This window comes from Dermacentor albipictus, chromosome 4 (genome assembly GCF_038994185.2).
Source record: "Dermacentor albipictus isolate Rhodes 1998 colony chromosome 4, USDA_Dalb.pri_finalv2, whole genome shotgun sequence".
In the NCBI taxonomy this organism is placed as follows: Eukaryota; Metazoa; Arthropoda; class Arachnida; order Ixodida; family Ixodidae; genus Dermacentor; species Dermacentor albipictus.
In genome coordinates this window covers 131,932,414-131,955,178 of record NC_091824.1, presented here as the reverse complement: position 1 = coordinate 131,955,178, position 22,765 = coordinate 131,932,414, and the positions used below count along the sequence as shown (strand labels likewise).

Below are 22,765 nucleotides of genomic sequence, written 5' to 3'. Positions count from 1 at the left end.
AGGGAAAACCATATCGTGCATACAGAAAGAAAGCTTTGCAGTTGAAAAAAATATGCCGGACAAGGGCAAATTCTTTTTTGACTGCAAAGCTGACTTTCCGATTAACCCAAATGAGTTTTCTTTGTAGCATCGTGCTAGAGTCAGGTGGATGACAATTTCTCCTTTTGTCACGTTTTCTCATATTTTGGTTGTTGCAGTGCAGTAAATATGCTTGGTTCAGTCTTTGGCTCCTTTAGAATACTATAGTACAGTCCATCATTAACGGGAAACGGATGCTGTGTAAATCCATGATGCAATGGAGAACTGGTGCAGGGATTTAAATGCATCATTTCAGCATGCGCTTGGGGGTGCTACTAGTAGTTCCATTATTCTCTGTTCAAGTTTTCCCATGCTTGGTGCATAATAATACAACTATTGCCTTGAGCAGGTGCTTGGTCTGCCTGAAGGTGTGTACCACCCTGCACTTGTCTGGGACGGGCATTCAAAGGATAGGTGCCTTTATTCATAGGCAATGTGCCAGGCATAAAAGGGAGCAGAGCACCAACCAGAAAATTTTCGGGGTAGAGGCTGAAGCCCGGTCAAACCCACACCCCCCGGCTATGCCACTGCAAGCTGTGTAGTTGATGGTTGACTTGCTGAGAATAATAAAATAAAACATTATAAAGGAGCAACTAAACATAATCGGAGTTGTCAGGAATACAAACAGGTAGGACCGAGTTCTTGCATTTAACAATGAAAGGTCCTTGGCAATTTTCTCCTTTAGTTCATCTTTGTTAGGAAGTTTCTTCTTCACACGAATAATGATTGAACCTGATCTGAACATGTGTTGATAATGACATTTGAATATTGAGATACAGTAATGTAATCATTTTATTTGAAATATAGATTTATTCAAAGATTATGTGGGCCCAATGACACTGCATACACTTGAAAATAAATTATTCAACTACAAAGTTCCAAGCTGAAAGTTTGCACAACATTACAATCGGTGCAGCACAGGCTGTGAACTTTGCTTTTGTTTACCTTGTATCGATTTGGAAAGACAAAAAGTGCTGCAAAGTACACTCCGCCATGTGGAATCAGTTTCTCGTGGACGTCACCAGAACCTTGCCAATCGCCCCACCACCCGCCAATTCCTCTACCAAAACTTCATTACAGACTGTACCAACTGGCTCTGACCTTCGGGAGTAGCGACAGCTGACCCAGCAGGCACGCAGAGTGGCACGAGCCAATGGGTCTGTGAACTAAGGGCTCCACCTTACTTGGGAAGATTCTCCACTTTAATGCACATAAAAGTTTCTCTCATGATGGCACTATCAAGCCTGGCTTTGTTTCAGGAGAGGTTTTGTAGCGGCGCAGTTATTGCTCGCAGAGCCTATGAAAACAGGTCACATGCAGGTAGCGCGAGAAAGAAACACGCTAGCTCACTCTACCTGAGCGGCTGCAGTATCGGCCACTCCCAAGATCCTGTGGCACCATGGCTGGCTGGCCTAAATAAACAATGGCCACAGCAGCTACTTCTTCATGCCATCTCCCACAGATTGGCGACACTGGACAACTGAGCCCAGCATGCCAGCGTCAACACCCTGACCATACCCCCCAACCACCCCTCCACTCTACCAAGGTGAGAGTGACAAAGCCTCATGCAGTCCAGCAGAGACCCAGCGGTTGTAGGGTGTCCAGGCGATTCTACGCCAACATGCCGGACATCTGGTTCATACATCTGGACTGCGCCACTTCTGACGTATCAACAAGGTTTCAGGCTCCGGCTGCCACCACACAGCCCAGACTTCTACGAGGACATGCGGGCAACCGTCCTTGTTCACTACACCACCATGAGGCCACCTCGAGCACTCAGTCACAACAGCTCTCACCGCTTGAATCACGTCATTCCGCGTCTTGTCATGCCACATCGCCAGTGTCCAGCCGTGTCGATCATCAGCACGCACTGGCCACAGCATCAATTCTTTACTTGGTCTGTGAGCCCCCTCCCCATCTCAAAGGCAGCTGCACGTCAACTTTTTCCAAGGAATTCACTCGGCTAAATGCAAACGCTTTCAGCTGCTCTAGGGCCCGCTGTTCTCCTTCCTTGGACATTCTCACAAGCTAACCGCTTTCCGTTCTAGGGCACTTCACTCATCAGTGGTTCAGAGGGTTTCCCATCGGCTCTTAGCGATACTTGCGTCGGTGGTTACGCAAGTTTGACGTCGGGAGATTGGAATAGTTTACATTATGGGGCCCTATATCACTTCTTACTTTCCTTCTCCCTTTCTTTTTCTGCCCTCTTTCCCCTCCCCAGTATATGGGTGCAAACCAGGTGCAACCTTGTTAACCTCACTGCCCTATCTTTCCGTCTTTCTCTCTCTCTCTCTCCTCCACTCCCTTAGCCTTTGTACATTTGAGGCAATGACCAGACACTGACGTCACCGTTGCTGTTTAATGCACAAGTGCTCTGCTTGCAGGTTACCGAGGCAAATAGACACTTGAGAGCAAATGGTTTAAGGCACATGTGCATCTGCCCATCTGGTGCCATTGCGCTGACAGTCCTTACTACCTTTTCTGACCAATTTTAGCACAATGTAATTCTTTCACAGTGCATTTTTTGCGTCCTTGGCATGTTTCATAGTCATTGTCGTAGTTTAATACATGTAGCTCTTGCACACTTTACAGTGACTGTCTTTTAGGCCCCTTTACAGCCATGTCACATCCATTGCTCGCAATTTATCACTTTACTTTGGTCTTATTACCATTGGCCTGGCGCTCTTTGGCCAAACCTGGCCCTTGCGCCATAAAACACCACACATCATCATCATTACTACCTTTTCTCAGTTCAAGGCTAATTTGAGTGGAGTGCAGAGGCCAGCTGCATTGTTGGCTTTGCTAGTTCACTTTTACAGCAGATAACTGTCTTTGAAACCCTGGGTGCTGGCCTTGTTCACTTTTTCAGTGCTTTGAAACCCTTTATCCTTCTGGTGCAACTTTTGGATTTTTTACTGAAGGTATAAAAGCACAATGCAGACTTGCCTTGTCATACCACACTTCAATGTGCGAGACACTTGTAAGCCATCCACAAGGTAAAAAAAAGTTTAGCAATACTGGCAACTGCCTGCTACGATATGAATGTTATGCATCTGAATATTTTTCGTAGTGGCAATTTTGGTACAGGCACATTTTTCCACATCTCCAGGCTTGGAGTGGCGCCTGACACCGGCAGAAACGCTGAGAGCAAATGGGGCTATACTAATCCAGGTACAACCAAATTAGGAAGTCGCACTAAGCTTCAACAAGACACTCTCTCACCAGAACAGGAATTCGCCTCCCTGGTGCAGTATTCGGCCACTCCCTCCCAAATGACTCATTCGATTACCCATGGCCCTCAGTCCCCAACAGCTCTGGAGCACCTGACCAAGGTGGTGGTCAGACCTGTAACGCAGCAGAGGGTGCTAAGTAACTCTGGACCCGGACAGGCCACCAATGGAAACTGACCCTTGCAACGTTTAACACCCGAACCCTCTCGAGTGAAGCTAGTGTAGCAAGACTCTGAGGAACTATCGGGCATTGTTTGGGATATCATTGGCCTAGCGAGGTTAGAAGAACTGGTGAGGGTTATACAGTGCTGACAAATGGCCACATCCTCTGCTATAGAGGACTACCAGATAGGAAGCAGTTCGGAGTAGGATTCCTAATCCAGAAGGACATTGTGGGCAACATCGACATCTTTTTTTTTTTTTCATTTGTAACCTTTATAAATATTTTTTGTTTGCTCTGTTGCGAATGCCTTAAACTACTGTGTTAATTATACGGCTAGTTATTGACTCTATATTATATTGCAATTTGTACTACATTTACTTTGCATAATCTTCCACCTAGCGACTACTATATTGCTGTTTTATGGCGTGTTTGCTCCTATGTATATATTTTCCAACCGGAGGTCCCCTTTCAGCCACATGCTCTGGGGCCTCCTCCTGTATACTTGTGTAAGCATGTATATCTACTTATTAAAGAAATAAACTGAAATTGATGAATTCTACAGCATTAATGAGAGGGTAGTAGTAGTAAAGCTAAAAATGATGATGTACAGAATAAAGCTCCAGTCACGATGATGTAGAAATAGAAAAGTTTTATGAAGATGTTGAATTAGCGATGCAAAAAGTGCAAACTCTGTATGCTGTAGTCGTACTTCAATGCAAAAGTGGATAAAAGGCAGGCTAGTGAACAAGCAATCGGCAACTACGGCGCGGATTCTAGGAACACTCGAGGAGAGACGTTGGTAGAATTCGTGGAAAGGAACAAGCTGCAAATAATGAACACCTTCTTCAGGAAACATTGGAACAAAAAGTGGACCTGGAAAAGCCCTAATGCTGAAACAAGTAATGAAATTGATTTCATACTTTCTGCCTATTCCAGCGTAGTGCAGGATGTAGAAGTGTTAGGGTAAAGTGCAGTGATCATAGATTAGTGAGGGATAGGATTCACCTCAATTTGAAGAGAGAAAGAGTACTATTGGTCAAGAAGAAACAGGCCAACCTAGACACACAAAGGGTAAAAGCAGACCAATTCAGGTTGGCATCACCATCAGCAGCAACCTGGCTATGCCCACTGCAGGGCCAATTGGCAGGGTAAAGGCCCCTCCCATACCTATTCAACTACCTCGGTCATGTGCTAATTGTGGCCATGTTGTCCCTGCAAACTTCTTAATCTCATCCGCCCACCTAACTTTCTGCCGCCCCCTGCTACGCTTCCCTTCCCTTGGAATCCAGTCCGTAACCCTTAAACCATTGGTTATCTACCCTCCTCATTACATGTCCTGCCCATGCCCATTTCTTTTTCATGATTTCAGCTAAGATGTCATTAACTCGCATTTGTTCCCTCACCCAATCTGCTCTTTTCTTATCCCTTAACGTTATACCCATCATTCTTCTTTCCATAGCTCGTTGGTTCGTCCTCAATTTAAGTAGAACCCTTTTCGTAAGCCTCCAGGTTTCTGCCCCGTAGGCGAGTACTGGTAAGAAACAGCTGTTATACACTCTTCTCTTGTGAGATAACGGCAACCTGCTGTTCATGATCTGAGAATGCCTGCCAAACGCACCCCAGCCCATTCTTATTCTTCTTATTGTTTCAGTCTCATGACCCGGATCCGTGGTCGCTACCTGCCCTAAGTAGATGTATTCCCTTACCACTTCCAGTGCCTCGCTACCTATCGTAAACGGCTGTTCTCTTCCGATACTGTTAAACATTACTTTAGTTTACTGCATATTAATTTTTAGACCCACCCTTTTGCTTTGCCTGACCAAGTCAGTGAGCATGCATTGCAATTGGTCCCCCCGAGTTACTAAGCTAGGCAATATCATCAGCGAATCACAAGTTACTAAGGTATTCTCCATTAACTCTTATCCCCAATTCTTCCCAATCCAGGTCTCTGAATACCTCCTGTAGACATGCAGGAGGTATTTAGGTTGGCACTTGCAAACAAATATGCAGCCTTAGAACACAGAGATGAAGATGACATAGAGGCAGTGAATAAAACCGTAACTAGGCTGGCTTCAGAAGCAGCAACTGAAACGGGAGGTAAGGCACCAAGGCAACCAGTAGGTAAGCTCTCCCAAGTAACAAAGGACAAATAAAGAAACGACAAAGAATGAAAGTGTCCAACTCAAAGGATAGAATTCGCAGAACTGTCAAAACTAATCAACAAAGAAAAAATAAGGGATATTCAAAATTATAATGTGAGAAAGACTGAGGAACAGTAAAAAATGGATGCAGCCTGAAATCAGTAAGAAGGAAACTTGGCATCTCACAAACCCAAGATGTATTCGCTGAAAGATAGACAGAATAATAACATCAGCAATTTCAAAGATCTAGTAAAAGCAGCAGAAGAATTCTATACTGACCTGTACAGTAACAAAGCAGCCACGATACCTCTATTCGAAGTAGTAATGAACAGGTTACAGAGGCTCCTTCTAAAAATAGTGATGAAGTTAGAAGGGCCTTGCAAGACATGAAACAGGGAAAAGCGGCAGGAGAAGATGAGCCACCAGTCGATTTAATCAAAGATGGAGGAAACATGCTTGAAAAACTGGCGGCTCTTTATACAAAGCGTCTGTTGACTTCAAAGGTCCCAGAAAACTGGAAGAATGCAAACGCTATACTAATCCACAAAAAGGGAAACGTTAAAGAATTGAAAAATTATAGGCAGTTATGTTTCTCCCAGTATTATATAAAATATTCACCAAGATAATTTCCAACTAGACTTTAGCTAACTAAGGGAACAGGCTGGCTTCAGGAAGGGATACTCTACAATGGATCACATCCATGTCATTAATCAGGTAATTGAGAAATCCGCAGAGTACAATCAGCCTTTCTATATGGCTTTCAAAGATTGCAAAAAGGCATTTGATTCAGTAGACACACCAGCAGTCATAGAGGCATTACGTAATCAAGGAGTACAGGACGCTTGCATAAATATCCTGGAAAGTATCTACACAGATTCCACAGCTACCTTACTTTTCCACAAGTAGGAAGATACCTATAAAGAAGGGGGTCAGACAATACATGATCTCTCCAATGCTACTCATTAAATGCTTGGAAACTGGGAAGGTTTAGGACTAAGGATCAACGGCGAATATCTCAGCACCCTTCGGTTTGCCGATGATATTGTTCTATTCAGCAACAATGCAGACAGGTTAGAACAAATGATTGCGGACCTTAACAGGGAGAGTGTAAGAGTGAGGTTGAAGATTAATATGCAGAAGACAAATATAATGATAAATAGCCGGGCAAAAGAACAAGAATTCAGGATCGCCAGTCGGCCTCTAGAGTATGTGAAAGGTACGTTTACCTAGGTCAATTATACAGAGGGAACCCTGATCATGAGAAGGAAATTTACAGAACGATAAAAATGGGTTGGACCGCATATGGCAGACATTGCCAGCTCCCGACTGGAAGCTTACCACTATCATTAAAAAGAAAGGTGTGCAATCAATGCATTCTGCCAGTGCCGACATATGGGGCAGAAACTTGGAGATTGACAAAGCTCGAAAACAAGTCAAGGACCATGCATAGAGCAATGGAACGAAGAATATTAGGCATAACGTTAAGAGACAGGAAGAGAGCGTTGTGGATCAGAGAGCAAACGGGGATAGCCGATATTCTAATTGACATTAAGAGAAAAGAATGGAGCTGGGCAGGTCATGTAATGCGTAGGCAAGATAACTGGTGGACCATTAGGGTTACAGAATGGGTGCCAAGAGAAGGGAAGTGCAGTTGAGCGACGGCAGAAGACTCGGTCGAGCAATGAAATTCAGAAATTCGCAAGCGCTAGCTGGAATTGGTTGGCGCAGGACAGGGGTAATAGGAGATTGCAGGGTGAGGCCTTCATCCTGCAGTGGACATAAAATAGGCTGATGATGATATTTTTCCAGTCTGGCCTTTTGGCACAATATTTGTGCACTCCTAATCTTACTCTTTCTTGCGCTATCTCTTAGTCATAGGGTATGCTTTCTTATAGAATAGAAATGGCCAACAATAAAATTGGGCATTTCGAACTGTAGTAATATGTTGCCTGTCTGTCCCAAGTTCTGTAGCAATATTTTCGTACCATATGAAGATGTGCTACCAGCAGCCTTCGCCCTAACAGTGGCTTAATGAAATTCGCTGTGCTTGAATAAGGAGGCTACAAATTTGATCGTGTATTTGCAGTCAGCTGGCATAATTGTGAGCCAAGATTCTCCGAGAACTCTCGAAACCATTTCAATTTGACCTACAAGAATTTGATGCTTAATGTGACAGTGCCCGCAATGGAAATGTAGGCAGATAACTTACCTGATTTCTTGTACTGTGGCATGCCTGATTTAGCTAATAGAACTTCAAAAACGCAAAACCTTCTCTCAGACCTGTAAACCAACATCCCATCTAAGTCCCTGCAGAGGTAAATTACTATGGCTAACTTGAAAAATAAAAGACTGCAGCTTCAACACAACCTGTTTCAGAGCAGCTTTAGGGAAAGTAGAAAGAAGAAAATGAAAATTCCCTTCTGCCAGACTTTCAGCTGCAAGGCGTTACAGCTGGTCGAGCTTGTTGAATTTCAAGCTTAGCATGAGCACGAAAATGAACAAACATTAAAAAATCTAGCACACGAGACAATGCTGCTGTCTTTTGTCTTAGTCTCTTAGTCTATTTTGGCTTGTGTGCTGTGTGTACTTTCAGCTGCAATCAGACATGAGACAGATGCTTCAATCAACAAGTGTTTAATCTACAAGGGAAGACAATGCACAGTGAAGTGAAACATATGAAAAAAAGAAAAAGGTTAGAGTAGTAGTCATGTTGGGAAAATGAAGGAAAACAGAGCCAGCTTTGATTTGTACTTGAATGAAGACTTTTTCTTTGATAAACAGTAACAAAAGATGTTGTACTGGCATCAATATGAGTACAGAACCTTTAATCTCCCTTCTGTCTATCACACATTTGCGCAAGGTGTCTGCAATGCAAGTCTCACAATGAACGGTAACAAAACAGACTTGGGACAACGGACCATGATAAAAAATACACAGTAATGCCACTGGAAACTGCTCATCAATCATACAAGTCTGTCCTCACTTGAGCTTGCTTTGCCATCCATTACAGTAGCCTTCCTTTACGACAAACATTGGTAACAAGGATGCTCTAACAAGCTCAACAGTCTACTCGCTCTTGCATACTTTCTGATGGAGTTAGTAACTTCCGACAAAAATTTTTAAGGTCTCTTCATGATCGTTTTAAAAGGGAGCCTACTTTGTGTTTGATTCTGCATGCAGCTGTAGGAAAGCTGCAACTAAAAGCAACAGTTCAAGCATATGTCTAACGGTAACAACAGCACGAAACAAGCAATTACAGCCAAAAGCAGTTTTCAGATGTGCTTGCATAATGTCCTGCACAGCACCTGTGCATAAGGCAGGAGCACACAGAACACATTTGTGTTTAAAATGAGAGAAAAAAACCGTCTTTCAATGTGTAATAAATTAATTTTTTACATGACTTGCAACACACAAGGAGGGTGAATCAACTTGATAAATAAAAAGGTGGACTTTTTGAGTGGCAGTTGACTTTCTAACACTTGTTCTGCAGCTACCAATGACAATGGGATAAACATTATGACTTCACAACTGCTCTCACCCTGATCTAGTCCTGCTTTGTGCCTTCCTCTTTCAATAAACGCTGGTTGTTAGTTTGCGCCGTCAATTATCAGACTCGTTTCTTAGCATTCGTGTGCATGTTTTGTTTTGCTGTTAACAGAAGGATGACAAAGGCTCGTTTTGCATAATTAACAAAGCTTCTGTGAAGAAAAAATTCTACTATCTCACTTTCAAGCCTTACTGAAATGGCACTGCTCCCTCGTAGTGCTATTTAAACACAAGCTGTCATTTAAACCAATTCAAGAATAAAATTCACCACTTCTGCGTCGATTCAAGATACACATGTTCCTCATGCTTCCTGAACTACAGCAGCAGAATCAAGCACAAATCTCTCTCTAAATGCATTTCATGCACTCGCAACAAAGCCCAAGTGAAACAATTGCCAGCAGTCGAATCCAGCACTTCACCAATTGTAAAGCCAGTGAATACATGCAGCTTAATATAAAATCAGGAGAGATATTAATGTTCATTGCACACAGAAAGAAGGAGTAATGCTGAGCTCCAAGAGACACTGCTTGAACGGAAGCAGTTATGCAATAGCGAAAGTCTAAGAATGCTACAAATCACAATATCTAGCAATGAACAGTGCAGGTTTTGCAAGTAGTTAATTTCCATCTAAGCCAACACACCACCAATTGCACATCCCTAGTCCTGCTTCAAAGTGCTCAAGCTGAAGCCTTGTCTCAACTGACAGTGCGACAATTTCTTATTTAACAGAATAGCGTATTTGGATCATCACTGAAAAGCATGACAACACTTTGCAGGACGCGCCATTGTACAAGTACAATGGTGCCCTGGAGGTGCCTTCATGTCCAAACTTGGAAGTTTCTCGTGTTTTTTACAAATGCTGACGAGCTTAAGCAGCATCGTATGGGACTTTCACACTAATAATTTGTAACAAAAAGTACAATGCGTGCACTACAGCCATCAAAAAATGAAATAAAAAAGAGTGTTAATGCTTTCAGTGTTATAATGTTGCAGTTAGAGACACATGCCTCAGCACATGACTTTGTCAGGACACGAAACAACAGCTGCAGCCTGTTACAAAACACACAGAGCAATGCACAATGTGCACTGCTTTAAACCCTCACCTGCACTGTATGCTGCCAAATGCAAGTGGAGCATAATTTGGCAAACTTGAGTGAATTGGGGTGCTATACAGTGGGGATTCTCAGGTGTGATGCATCAGCATATCACAACAAATTTTTTTGCAAGGTTGCACAACACACACTGATCCTGGAAGCATGTTCCATTTGCTGTAAGAGAATATAGTAGTAGAGCAACTACGTTTAAGGAAAACATAAGGGATCTTTGTAAATGTGCTCAACGTAGCAGAAGTTTGGGTTAACAAAAGTACCACACGTAAAGACGGGTGTGTGAATAGGCACAACTTTGTAAATTCGGAACCACAAGAGGAGTTTGCAGAGAAAGACTTATTTTACAGTCTGGTGAAAGAAAGCAGAAGAAAACTTCCAGAAATGTTAGCATCAGTTACAGGAACGTTCAAGCATTCAGTCACTGTCTTTTGCACGGCACCTGTTTTTTTGACAACACAAGGCATGTTTGGCCAATGCTTGCCAGAGACGGCTCAGATGCCTCACATTCCTGGAAATATTCTTGAGGTGTTGAGAAAGCAGAGAACACTTATACATTGCACACCGGGCCTCGTACAGTTCACTACCACTCCTGCCAAACTATAAAGACACCTGAATGCATGGTCAGCATGCAGGTATTGCAGGTATGCAATTGAAAATACAAACAAAAAGAAGCATTATGCATGGGAACTTTGAAATAAAGTGCTCTATTGGTATCGCAATGTATCCATCTGCTAGGCACACTGCAAACTCAGAGATACATGTCAGCAAATAAATAACAGAGATATAGCAAACACTGGCAAATGAAGAAACTTGTGAAGACATTATACTATGCTTTGACATGTCCACATTTCTATTTACACTGATGGTATGAACTCACAACTGTGCTCCAGTTATTCACATTTTGGTGCACCACTTCCTCGCACCACCTTTCCTTGTACACATCAATGCAGCATTACAAAGAGAAAAACCTGTTGATGCCGCAGTATGTTAGTCGGCACAGCACTTAATAACACATGAGTGCACGGCATGAGAAAATTTCCATCAATCTATGGCAAGTCTGGAAGTAGTTATCTCTGTGGCAGGTGACATGCAGCGTGTGGTGACTGGTTTTCTTTTGTGCATGCCTACACAATGAATTGACACAGCTTGTGCCAGCAATTACGGCTGCACCATCACAAAGGTGCTAACTACACACATGCATGTGCTGCTTATCAGTGGAATGCACTGTACACGAGTAAAATTGACCACCAATATTTTTCTTACACCTAGGACATACTAAAAAATATCTTACAAAGGTCTGCAATTGTCAGACAATAATTCAGCATGATGTATTCCAGCTCAAAAAATGTGTGTCACAGTTTTAAGGGCATTTATGTAAAACTGCTGTGCATAACAGCACAGGAACGGCAAATTGGTGGAAGCGGTTGTTACCTCTGCATAGCTTACTCCACGAGTCAGGATGCAGTGTATAATTGTGTAATTGTAATTGCATTTGTGTCGACAGCTGTTTGCCTGTTTGGCAACTCCATGCATGCTTCTTGCTGAGAATGGAAAAAGATTAAGCTGACACAATGTTTACAAACATAACCAACAATCACTAAGGAAATATGAGCAAGCCATCTTACAAGACTATTCTTACAAGCCAGATAGTTCACTACCTGCAAAAGAGCCAGTCCAGATGCTGAATGTGCAGGATACGGTGTGCGACAATAAAATCCAGAAACACATGCTGAAACTATGGCTGCTGCACCCTTGCATGCAATCATACAGAAAGTACATACCACATAAACCCAATTGCAATAATTTAGGTAGAAAAACATCAATTAACAGTGTGGTTATACATCCAATAATCCGGCTATCCAACTACTGACTTCATTTGATAAATTAGAAAGGCCAGCGCAGGTGCCTATACATTTCTAAAAAAAGAAAAGAAGGTAATACGAAGTTGAGATGTAGGATGTTGGTAATATTGGTGGTTGAAGCAACAGAGAATCAGCAATGTGTACAAACACACCAAATGGGCAAACGGTGCCCAAGTTACTTTTTCAATATACGAAGAGAATGGACTTGCCATGCACAAAGTGCAAGTTGTACATACAGTGGCACCCAAAACACAGCAGGTGCACGAGTGATTTCATGCCTTTTTTTATCATTACTCGTGTCTACCTGTAAGAGACCCAACTACAGGCCTACTTTGCTGCATCTCTAGCACTCAGTCAGTTGTCTGCCATGGGCAAAATTGCAATAAAAGATTGGCTCCCAGTGGTTCACCATCTACTAAGTGTTTCGTGAAAGAGAATCTCAACACTGCAAAGTTGATTCTACAGCCCCAGTTCCAAGTGCAAGTGAAGTCTTTGATATCAAACTTCATTTGGAATTAATAAAATGCAGACTGAAATAAGTTTCTAGGGCAGCCTTGATGCTCTAGTAACTAATTCTGCATGCTGTTGGGGTTGAATTAATGAAAGTTTTACAACTGACGAGGTCTTGCATTCTTACATGCATGGTGGACTACGAGAGATGCCATTGTTCAGGACCTTGGAATTAATTTTGACCTTAGGTTGTTTAACAAGCACCTGAATCTAAGTGCACAAGCATCTTTGCACTCTGCTGTTATCAGTGTGTAGCCACCACAGCCAATACACCTGCAGCCTTGTGCTCAGTGGTAGAATGGCATAGAGCCAGCAAGGCAGATGAATTAGTGAAAGTTAACTGCAGTCATTACCCCATTGTTGGAATTCTATGCACATGGCAGAAGCGGCACAACTGTGCATGCAATGTCACCTGTTTTGGCATAATGTATTGCTGCTAATTTTCAAAGGCTGCAAAATATTATGAATATACAATGCTATAATCTACAACAGTATGTTTCAGACACCGGCCTGTAGCAGTGGTCAAGTGAATCTGAACTGAGACAATATTTCCAAGATAGTCACATTCACTTGCTTGTAGATAAAATACTAGTGTGTTTAGCTATGGCTACAGTACCTTTCCAGCAGCTAGTATTCTGGCTAAATGCACTTTTATAAAGCTAGCCACAACTATGATTTTTTTTTTCTGCATAAAAATATTTTTTTCCATCACTGCTGCGCACTTCTACACATTTCTTTTTCCTTGCTTACGGAGAGTTCCAACACCAGTCATCAGTAAAGTATTACAGCACTCCCATTGCTTGTTTTATATGCCGATCACAAACACGCATTCTTAACACAATGTCAAAGCCATCTCCAAGCTTTCTTATCCCTTGATTTTATTGGTGCACATCACTTTGCACCATTCTTGCCTTGTGCACAGCTATATACAGCAGTGGTGAAAACTAGCAAATGTGTTGTGTTAAATGTGTAATGGAGAGTAGCCTATGAATTGTGCAAGGATAAAATTACTGAAAGGTCTCGCTGAAAACCTTTACGCTGCGAAACGAACCCTGTTCAAATAATGAACAGATGCAGCATGACTTGAAACATCAATATTGGTCTTTTCTATCTCCTACAATTTGTTTTAACATAGCTGGGCAAGGCCATTCTTAGCTGAGGTGCAATGAAACTGTACAAAACGTTTGGATGACAAGAGCAATTTCTTTATTATTGTAATACCTGTAGCCAGTTACAAGCTAAGATGTTGTACATTGAACCTCCTATGATCCTAGAGATGAAGACAGGAGTGTTCGTTCACGAAGTTCAAGTAATACTCCCGTTTGAGGAGGAATTAAAACACTGCCTCCAGTGCTGCATCCTTTTGTCATTGGTTAACGCCTCGCTTTTCACATTATGGGAATGCTGTAGGCAAGGTTCTCCAAATGCAAGCAACGTTTATGTGATCCAACTATTAACGTCTTTCTAAAGTCCCCATACATATTGCTGCGCCTGTGTTCGTTCTGCACACCATCCTCTTTGCTGACACAAACGCTTATCTTGACTGTCCAAGTGTACAGATTTTTCCCATGGCATGCTCACTGTAGCCAACAAAACTAGGGTACCTCATCATGGCGCTGGCATGATCCACAAGAGAATCATTTCATTTATTGTAGTGTGGAGGGATGTAGGGCAGGCACAGCATGTTTTTGTTGGCAGAGGCTCTTTCTAACACTCACATTTTAACCACAGTGAGAACTTCAGCTTCAGATATACAAATGAATAGCCATCATGCATTCTTTGGATGTGGCATGGGCCATCATGCAGTTCCTAAGGCCGAAGGATTGGCGACATAGGCTAGTTCGACATCTACAATATCTCGGTGCATTGGTGCAGTGTGATGGCATCATTTTTTACATGACACAGATAATTTACATTAGGTGACTAAGTCAATGGCAATGCAATCTAAGTGAATGTGCCACTGGGAAAGGATACATTAATTAGTCAGTTGGCAGCAAACGAAGTGGACTAATTTAAAGCAATGTGGACACTCATCTATGTGCAGTGTCTATCCAAGGCTGATGCACATCACAATTTTCCCACCCTGAATAATTTTAACAGCACTGAGTTCACACAATAAACACTGCTTTGCGAGATTGTATTGGCTAGTGCCACACAGTGCATCAGCTAGTGGCTGATAGTACATGACTGGTACATGACATGTACCAAGAATGCTAAGGGGTAGGTAGACTACTCAAGAACAAGACAGTCAAGAGATCAATTGAGGCAGAGTAGCCAGCCTTTTTGTTCTAGCCATAGAGGCTCACACAAAATTAGTTGGCGAAACTTGGCCAACCACTTGTCTTCAAGCTTCCTCTAGTATCTTATACGAAATCAACCTCTTTCAATCCAGTCTTCATAAATTTGCCGCATGGCAATAATACAACGCATATTGAAAATTAGTAGTATATAATGTTTATTCATGGACAGTAATTTATTTTGTGCACTGGAAACATTTTGTAATAGAGGTTTATTTTGCAGGATAGACATGTAATTGCCACAAAGGTGTGCAGTGATGTGGACAGAAAGCGGTATTGCACTTAAAGCTTGGTTAATTAAGATTGATTTGCTTTATTTTCTTCCCGTGGCAGTGGAACAACTGAACAGCAACTATCTGCTGGTACCATACATATGAAATTATGCTGATGTAGCAGGCAAGAACAAACAGTGCATGAAGCATGCCTGAATGTAATCTTGCAGTGAATCCCTGCATTCGCCAATGTTGAGAGCTCATTAGCCAAACACAACTCCTATTAAGCAATGCTCAAGCAAAATTTCAACAGAGCCGTTTTTTTTAATGTTTTGTATTTAAATGAGCTCTGTAACTATTTTAAAAGTGCTGTGTTGACCTCAAAGAAGTGGTCACTCAGCTAAGGTGATGTTTTATGCGACTCCTTCTGAGTAAAAATAAAAGAATAACATTTTTCTCAGTTCAAAATAGCAGTCATATTCTAGCAGTACACAGAAACTTGCAATACCATGTGTGAGCATGGGGAATCTTCATACAGTGAAACCTCATTATCGGAACTCCAAATACAGTAAACCCCCCATTACAAAAAACAATGGTGGAATTCTCCATTGAATTCTCATAATTTACATGGTAAAAAAAACCCTTACACACCTATTAAACTGCAAACCAATCAAATCTTAATTCGGATAATAATATTAGGTTGGTCAAGGTTCATGACTGAAAAACAGCACAAAGAGCTGAAGAATGGGGAAAAAAAACTCGCACTTTTGCCCCGCAAAGCATTGGCAGCAATAGCAAGGTTATGCTAGAATATTTCACAAAGTGTTATGGGCCGTATAAATTACTGTAAACATTTGCTTATGAACTATACATGGATGGTGTCAAAGAAACTAGGAGGGAGCATGCTGCCATGAAACTGCCCTTCGGAAGTGAACATTCTGTCCTGCCACTCACGTCACCGTTTCACTGTGCCCCCCCATACCTCCAAAACTCGGCAGATCAGACAACTTCCGAATAGAGGGAAGTTGTAAGATCTGTTAATACAGAAGTGAGCGGAAAGAGAGTGCACATCAAGACACCAGCTTTCTTGCATTAGCTGTTAGCTTTCACAAAATTGGCTTTGCATGTGTTACTCCGTCTTTCCTAGATTTCCACTCGCTCAACTGCCCTCCAGTACACTGCACTAAGCTCAATACTCAAGGGTGCCATAAACCAAGACAGGCTTTGGATGGGAGGAAATAAAAGGTGGAAGATTTCACTTTGCAGTGCAATTACTATTGTTTTCGTCCTTTATTTTGTTTCCAAAAGTGGGCTGCAGAAAACCGGCCCAGTCAGGAAAACACACACATATATATATATGTATATATATATATATATATGCGTGCTTGTGCGCACATGCGTGTGGAACATGATGCTGTGAGTACAGCAGGAGTGTCCATAAAAATAAAAAGTATGAGGTTAAATGAAAGAATCAGAAACACAAGCATGATGTGTTGCAAATAAAAACAGTACTTGTGTTTGTATTCTTTCAGTTCACCATATGCCTTTTTATTTATATTCTTCAGTAATTTGCACCACTTCTCAGTCATGAACAAAAATTTGCTGTTGGAGTAAACAATGGGGACGTGAGCACTACCAAACATGCCCTCTCAAAGCAATCGCTGGTCTAACATCTCAGGTATATGTATAAGTCAGCAATATGCTGCTAAGTTTGCAATAGTTTTCTGATGATTATTCACATCAACTACCACTGCACCCATTGCAGCCTATCATTTCCAGTTTGCACTGATGCAGTATCAACTGAAGCACTGGTGTGGATATAAAATTGAAAAGGTTTGACTTGCCATTTCTCACTACTACCTGGGATTGCTGTGCCATTAATCAAGAGGCTAATAAATACCTTGTCGGGCATACCAAGTTCTTGAGTGGCAAGCCTAACACACACTACAATAAAGGTCTTGGCCAGTCCATACCAATTTGCTATAATGAGGTCCTCTGTATAGTGGTAAAAAGCACACACACATGTATACATAGAAAAGTAAGTTCTGAACAAAGAATTATTCCAGCTCAAATACAACAACAAACCATATGTTAATCAATGAATTAAGAAACAAACATCAGGAAACTGAAGAGCACGAGATCGGTGGCAACAGGTCAGTCCAAGGAACACAGGAAGATAGTCTCTGACTATGTGCATGCATACACATACATACACCCAAAAGAGGCACACAATACAAAAAACATTCTATCTACAAATTAACAAGATGGGTCATCCCATCATAAGCAAAGAAAAAAAGACTGCACTTGGAAGCAAAATGCAATCCAAAGGTGTTGAACACATGTAAGTCAAAAATGTGGGCGCACACGCACATATAGTACAGAGTAGTTTCTCATTAATTAAACACAACTTTGGGAGATTTGTGCAGGTGTGGCTTGAATGAGCATATAAGAGTCAGAAACAACTTCACTGACATGTCAGGGGTACTAAGAAATTAGAAAAAACACACCAACAGAAAAAATATCTCGGAAGAAATGTGGATGTGCGCTTGAAATTACATCGGCAAGAGTGCCAATACTCACAAAGCTGTTCATATGCAAGAACGTCTGCAGGAACAGGCACTGGCTAACTGTGATGGTCGATGAGATGACAGCCAAGCTGGTGGCAAATGACATGACACGTTGTTCTTGCAAACAAAGCAACGTGAAATCTGAACCTTCTTTTTCTCACTGCTCAAAAAGCAGGCTGGCCTTGAACACATGGATTAATTTTAAAAGGAGCCAGGGACATTTCCACGGAACATAAACATATGTAGCACTTCCCAACTCTACATGAAAACTAAGCGAGCTTAAACAAAAAATTGTTTGGACTTGCGTCTACCTTAAAGATAAAACATGAATATTCCCAATGCCATTCAAGTGAAATGAAGTGAAGCTTCTCATGCCCTGTCAATAACATCATTGCAGAAAGCAACCAATGTGCTGAGAAAATGCTTACGCCACAGATGTTGTGAGCTCTTGTAGACTGTGACACAGCATTATATTACACAAACAAAATCCACACCTTATCAGAAGTTTGATCTTGAGGTAAACTTGAGTTGCAGTACAGCTCGTTATGTTGTCAATCCCAACCTCTAAGGCTATGCAAGCATAGGCCAATTTTTCCCTAGTTGGAGCTGTAACGCAGGGACACCACTCAAATAACACTACTGTGCCATATATAACTCTTGCAATAACCACACTTCCAACTGCTTATCATGTCTAACTGTTGCAGCCCAAGGGTCCAGCCTCTGACTCTCGCAGCCACACACTGCTAATTGCACTCTATAGCCAGCATAGTTTCTTATCACAAGCGTGTCCACGTAAAAATGAAGTAGCTTCAGACCTTCACACACTGACTGTGGTTCAGTCCTTGTCTTCAATTAACTGTTTGACTTCGTCGCTGCCTCCCACAAAGCAATGGTCTCCTCCTGGAAGGTCGTAATGAAGACTCCACAACAGTAATCCTGTGATAAGTCTTTAATGTTAAAGCCAAGTCAACCCACAGCCAATCACTAAATATGTCACCAAGACTGAAAGCACTAAAGGGGCTCCGTCATTACCATTCACGATACCAATGCAGCAAGAGAAACCAAAGTGTACACTTTGTCGCATCAACGACTCGCTCTCGTACAAGCCTCAATCTGAGACTAGCTTTCAGTAAGCACAGAATATATACTACAAGTGCTTTAAACAGCGTGACTAACAAAAATAGTGTCAATGTACTCTTAATGGCCATCAGGAAGTGTGCTATTACAAAGGCCTCTGACAGTGAAGGGGCATCCTTTCAGGACTGGTGGCAGCATCATGAAATTACAATGTTAACACAGTACCGACATCTGTACAGGGCATACCAAGGAGCTCCAAGAAAACGGTGCTTCAGGAGGATTCCTTGTAAAGTAAGATGAGCGTGAATCAAACAGAGATGAAAAAAAGAAAGCCCCAACACCTCGCCTTAAAGTTCCCAATTTTCGGCTTTTCAAGCCAACAGTATTGTGCCATTACTGGACTCCCTGTAATAAGAAGAAAAACAAAGGAGTATTAAATACACAAGGGAAGCACTGATCTGCAATAACCATCAATGCAACAAAAGAACGAAAGAAGATTCCCTCATTAAAGGCCAACTGCAACAGAATTTCACTTTGGATATTTTTCTTTAAATTAATATACAGACAGTGTCCCAGTTAACTTTAGCCATGGTCTAAAAATATGCTGAAGCACTTGAGGAGGGCATGACCAAATACATGTTGTTGGCTATTGTATGCAGCAAGTCACACAATTTTTTTTGTAATTTGCTTAAATGCATAATTAGTCAAGATTATTTGACCAACTTAGCAATTATTAACCTTAAGGCAAAACTTTCAATGAGAAAGTTGTGGTGTTCTAGAAAACACCCAATTCAGGAGCTTCGAATTACATACTTGTTATGTTTTTTTTTTTTTTTTTGTCGTAAAGAAAGCCAGCGAAATGTAAAAAAATGAGCATGACATGCCCGCTTGCGCACTACGATCGCAGTGCTCTCAGACCTGCAGCGTATGAACAAACAGCACATTTAGTCTGATGAGCTGCCGCTTAAAAAGTAACAGGGCAGCGATGGAGGCGCTAGCTATAGAATTTTTTTTTTCTTTGAGTCAATGCAAAGAAGGCACACTGACAGGTGTTGGGGGTGCGCGGCACAAAGGCGGGTGTGGTAAAGCCAGCTCGCCTTTCGCTCTCTCTCTCTCTCTCTCTCTCTCTAGGATTTTGCTTTTTTCCTTGCAGCGCACACACCAGTAGCCAGATTTATTTGTTATAATCAATAATGTGGCATGGGAGCATCATTGTCAGCAGTCTATATTACCATAAGACACATACAAAAATGATGACGGCACACCGGCTGCTAACTGTCATATCTGATATATTCTTAAAGCTGGTATCATTTAAGTGAGTTCGAATGTATATACTAGGTACATTGTATCTGAAGCAGATGACTGCATGCAAAAAGCTAGAAATAAGCTGAGAGCACTGCTTTGTTCACAAAATATAACACAATGCGTGCAAGCATTTGCAAGAAGTTCCCACTCATGCCACATAGATTCACTATGCAGCAGCCAACATTGCTTGAATGTACACCAGATGAAAGCTTCAACTTACAGTTGTACCAAAAGGTGCACCAGCTCGCAGCTATATTTTTGCATTATACAGTAGAACCTCATTGATGCGATCCTGTTGCATACAATTTCCCGGCACCAATATTAGCGCCCAACATTCACAGGGGCACACTGCTTCGACCATGGTCACCAATACGCCCTTTCTAATGCAGGCTCTTTCACTATATATCACGATGGCCGAATTTTTCGGTGCTACCTGGCCCTTCCCAGAATTTCAGGCCAGCGAGCAAGCCTGCCTGCATCCTCCTATTACCGGCATAACCGGAACCAAAGTTAACCCAGCACCGCCAAGTCCAGCCACCAATGACACCGTCACCTGGCCAGTGATGTCGAATTCCAATGGCGGAGTCGGAGCAGCCAATGGACTCGGCGAGCGAGCACTTGACTCTGACAGAGCAACGCCTCCGAATCCGCGAGTGGAACACAACCTGCGCCGCCGGAGCAAGGCAGAAGCGGAACTTCAATCGTCGAGTTACCCAGGATACCTTGCATGTTGTCATTTCCTGCCGCTCTTTGCTGCCAGCACCGCCGCACCGGTCACTTGTCTTTTCAGCGCCGTTCACCTGTTTTTTTTTTTTTTTTAAGTGCGGAATGGATATCTCGCCAAGCGTGCAGCAGCTTTTGTTTCCTCGCGAGTCGTGACCGATGGCGCCTCCCAGCAGACAAACGTGGTAAAAGAAATACGTCATGCAGGGTTCCGGTCCACTCCGCCGATTTTGGCGGAGCATCTTTTTCTGCTCCATGGAGTGACTCCTGCTCTGAATCCACTTCGACTCTCTCATTGGAACACCTTACTCCCGCCCTCACTCTGTCATTGGAACAAACTTGCCCAGAAATGAGCAGAAAAACTTGCTCCGACTCCGCCATTGGAATTCAACATGAGTGTCACTATCAGCATGGGATTTTCTGCGCAACTAAAAACGCCAGTGCAGTTGCAATACCAGTTGGGGAATGGCACCACTTCAAACATGGTCAAGAATACGCCCTTTCTAATGCACGTTAGTTATTTACCGCACACCTGCATTTACCATTCTAGTAACAGTTTTCTAGTGGAGGTGTCATGCTCCCCTTGACCTTCTTAATTCACGGCATCGGTTTTTATATCAACCAGTGCGTACATATAGTATCAATGCTTATGTTACCACCTTCCTGTTGATGCTATCGGGAGACATTGAATTTAACCACGGACCCATGCTTGAGTCTATTGCCAGTGCGCTGTCACGTCTGGAAACAAGCCAAAATACTATGTTGATAGAGCTCAACCTCATTCGTTCAGCCCCATCTAATACAGAGGATCTTGTTAGCCGCCTTTCTTGCCGTGCTTATGTGCTGGAGAAAATTGCTGAGGCTAACGGGAAGCGAGAACCTGCTTCTCATGCTGAGACTAATAACGCCACTTACAAACTTTTATGCGAAATTAAAGCACTAACAGAAAAATGTGACGACGCCAAGAGCCACCTCCGTCAATGCAACCTGCCGTTTTTTGGGGTACAAGACGCGAAAGGTGAAACGTGAGCTCAGCCCGAGTCGCACATACTTTCTTTTTGCAAGGAAAAACTTGATGTTACGCTCGAACCCAACACTATTAAATGTGCACATAAGCTTGGCCGCTTCTACAGTGGTAAAAATCGTCCCATAATTGTTAAGCTTGCGCATTTTATAGATACATTCAGAATCCTCGTTGCAGGATCGAAATGGGAGGACTACTCTGCGCGTGTGCGGCAGGCAAGAAGTAAACTTTACTTGTATGCCCAACATAAAAAGTTCCCTTCAAAATCCAGTTTGAGAGGCTCCTTATCGATAATAAGCAGTTTATCTAAAATGCCAACACTGACTCAGTCACTGAAGCGAAGGCAAAGCTATTACTATCTGTCCTTGCACCAGCACGCTCTCTGCCTTCCTTGTCAATGCCCACCCAGGTCACCACATCATCACAGCATGTCCTGCACGATAAAAATGCCCAGAGCTAGCTGCCTAAAAAAGACGCTGAAGAATTCCTCAAGGACAACAGCATTGACATAGTCGTGATAACTGAATCATGGCTTACTCCACAAATAGCCAATGATGAACTTTTGCACGATAAACCACGTTTTGCGACATAAAGGCTTGACAGGAGGGGGCGCAGAGGTGGTGGTGTTTTGCTCTTCATAATATCTAACCTGCCTGCTTATCCATACACATTTAATTGTAACCATGAAATTATTTGCATTAACCTGTCCATTGCTTCAAGAACACATACTAGTAGCCATTTACCACGCACCTGAAATCCAATCCCACATTCCTCGACGAGCTGCACTCTGTGTTACTGGAATTGCTCTCCTGCTCTTCTCGGGCCGAATATGTTCTTTGCAGTGACTTCGACTTCCCTGATATTGACTGGGACAATATAAATGCAGCATCACAGCAGTCTAAAGATTTTATTGATCTTATC

General features: G+C 42.4%; 1 protein-coding gene across 4 annotated transcripts in view; it reads right to left on the bottom strand.

Annotated features, from left to right (window-relative positions):
* Positions 1 to 8,230: 8,230 nt before the first annotated feature.
* The window catches only part of Stat92E (Signal transducer and transcription activator Stat92E), a 183,964-nt gene continuing 169,429 nt past the window's right edge, over positions 8,231 to 22,765 (bottom strand). For all 4 annotated transcript variants that reach the window (XM_065427341.2, XM_065427340.2, XM_065427339.2 and 1 more), the window contains one exon: positions 8,231 to 19,197. The gene's annotated coding sequence lies outside the window, so the exon portion shown is untranslated. The remainder of the gene's footprint in view (positions 19,198 to 22,765) is intronic.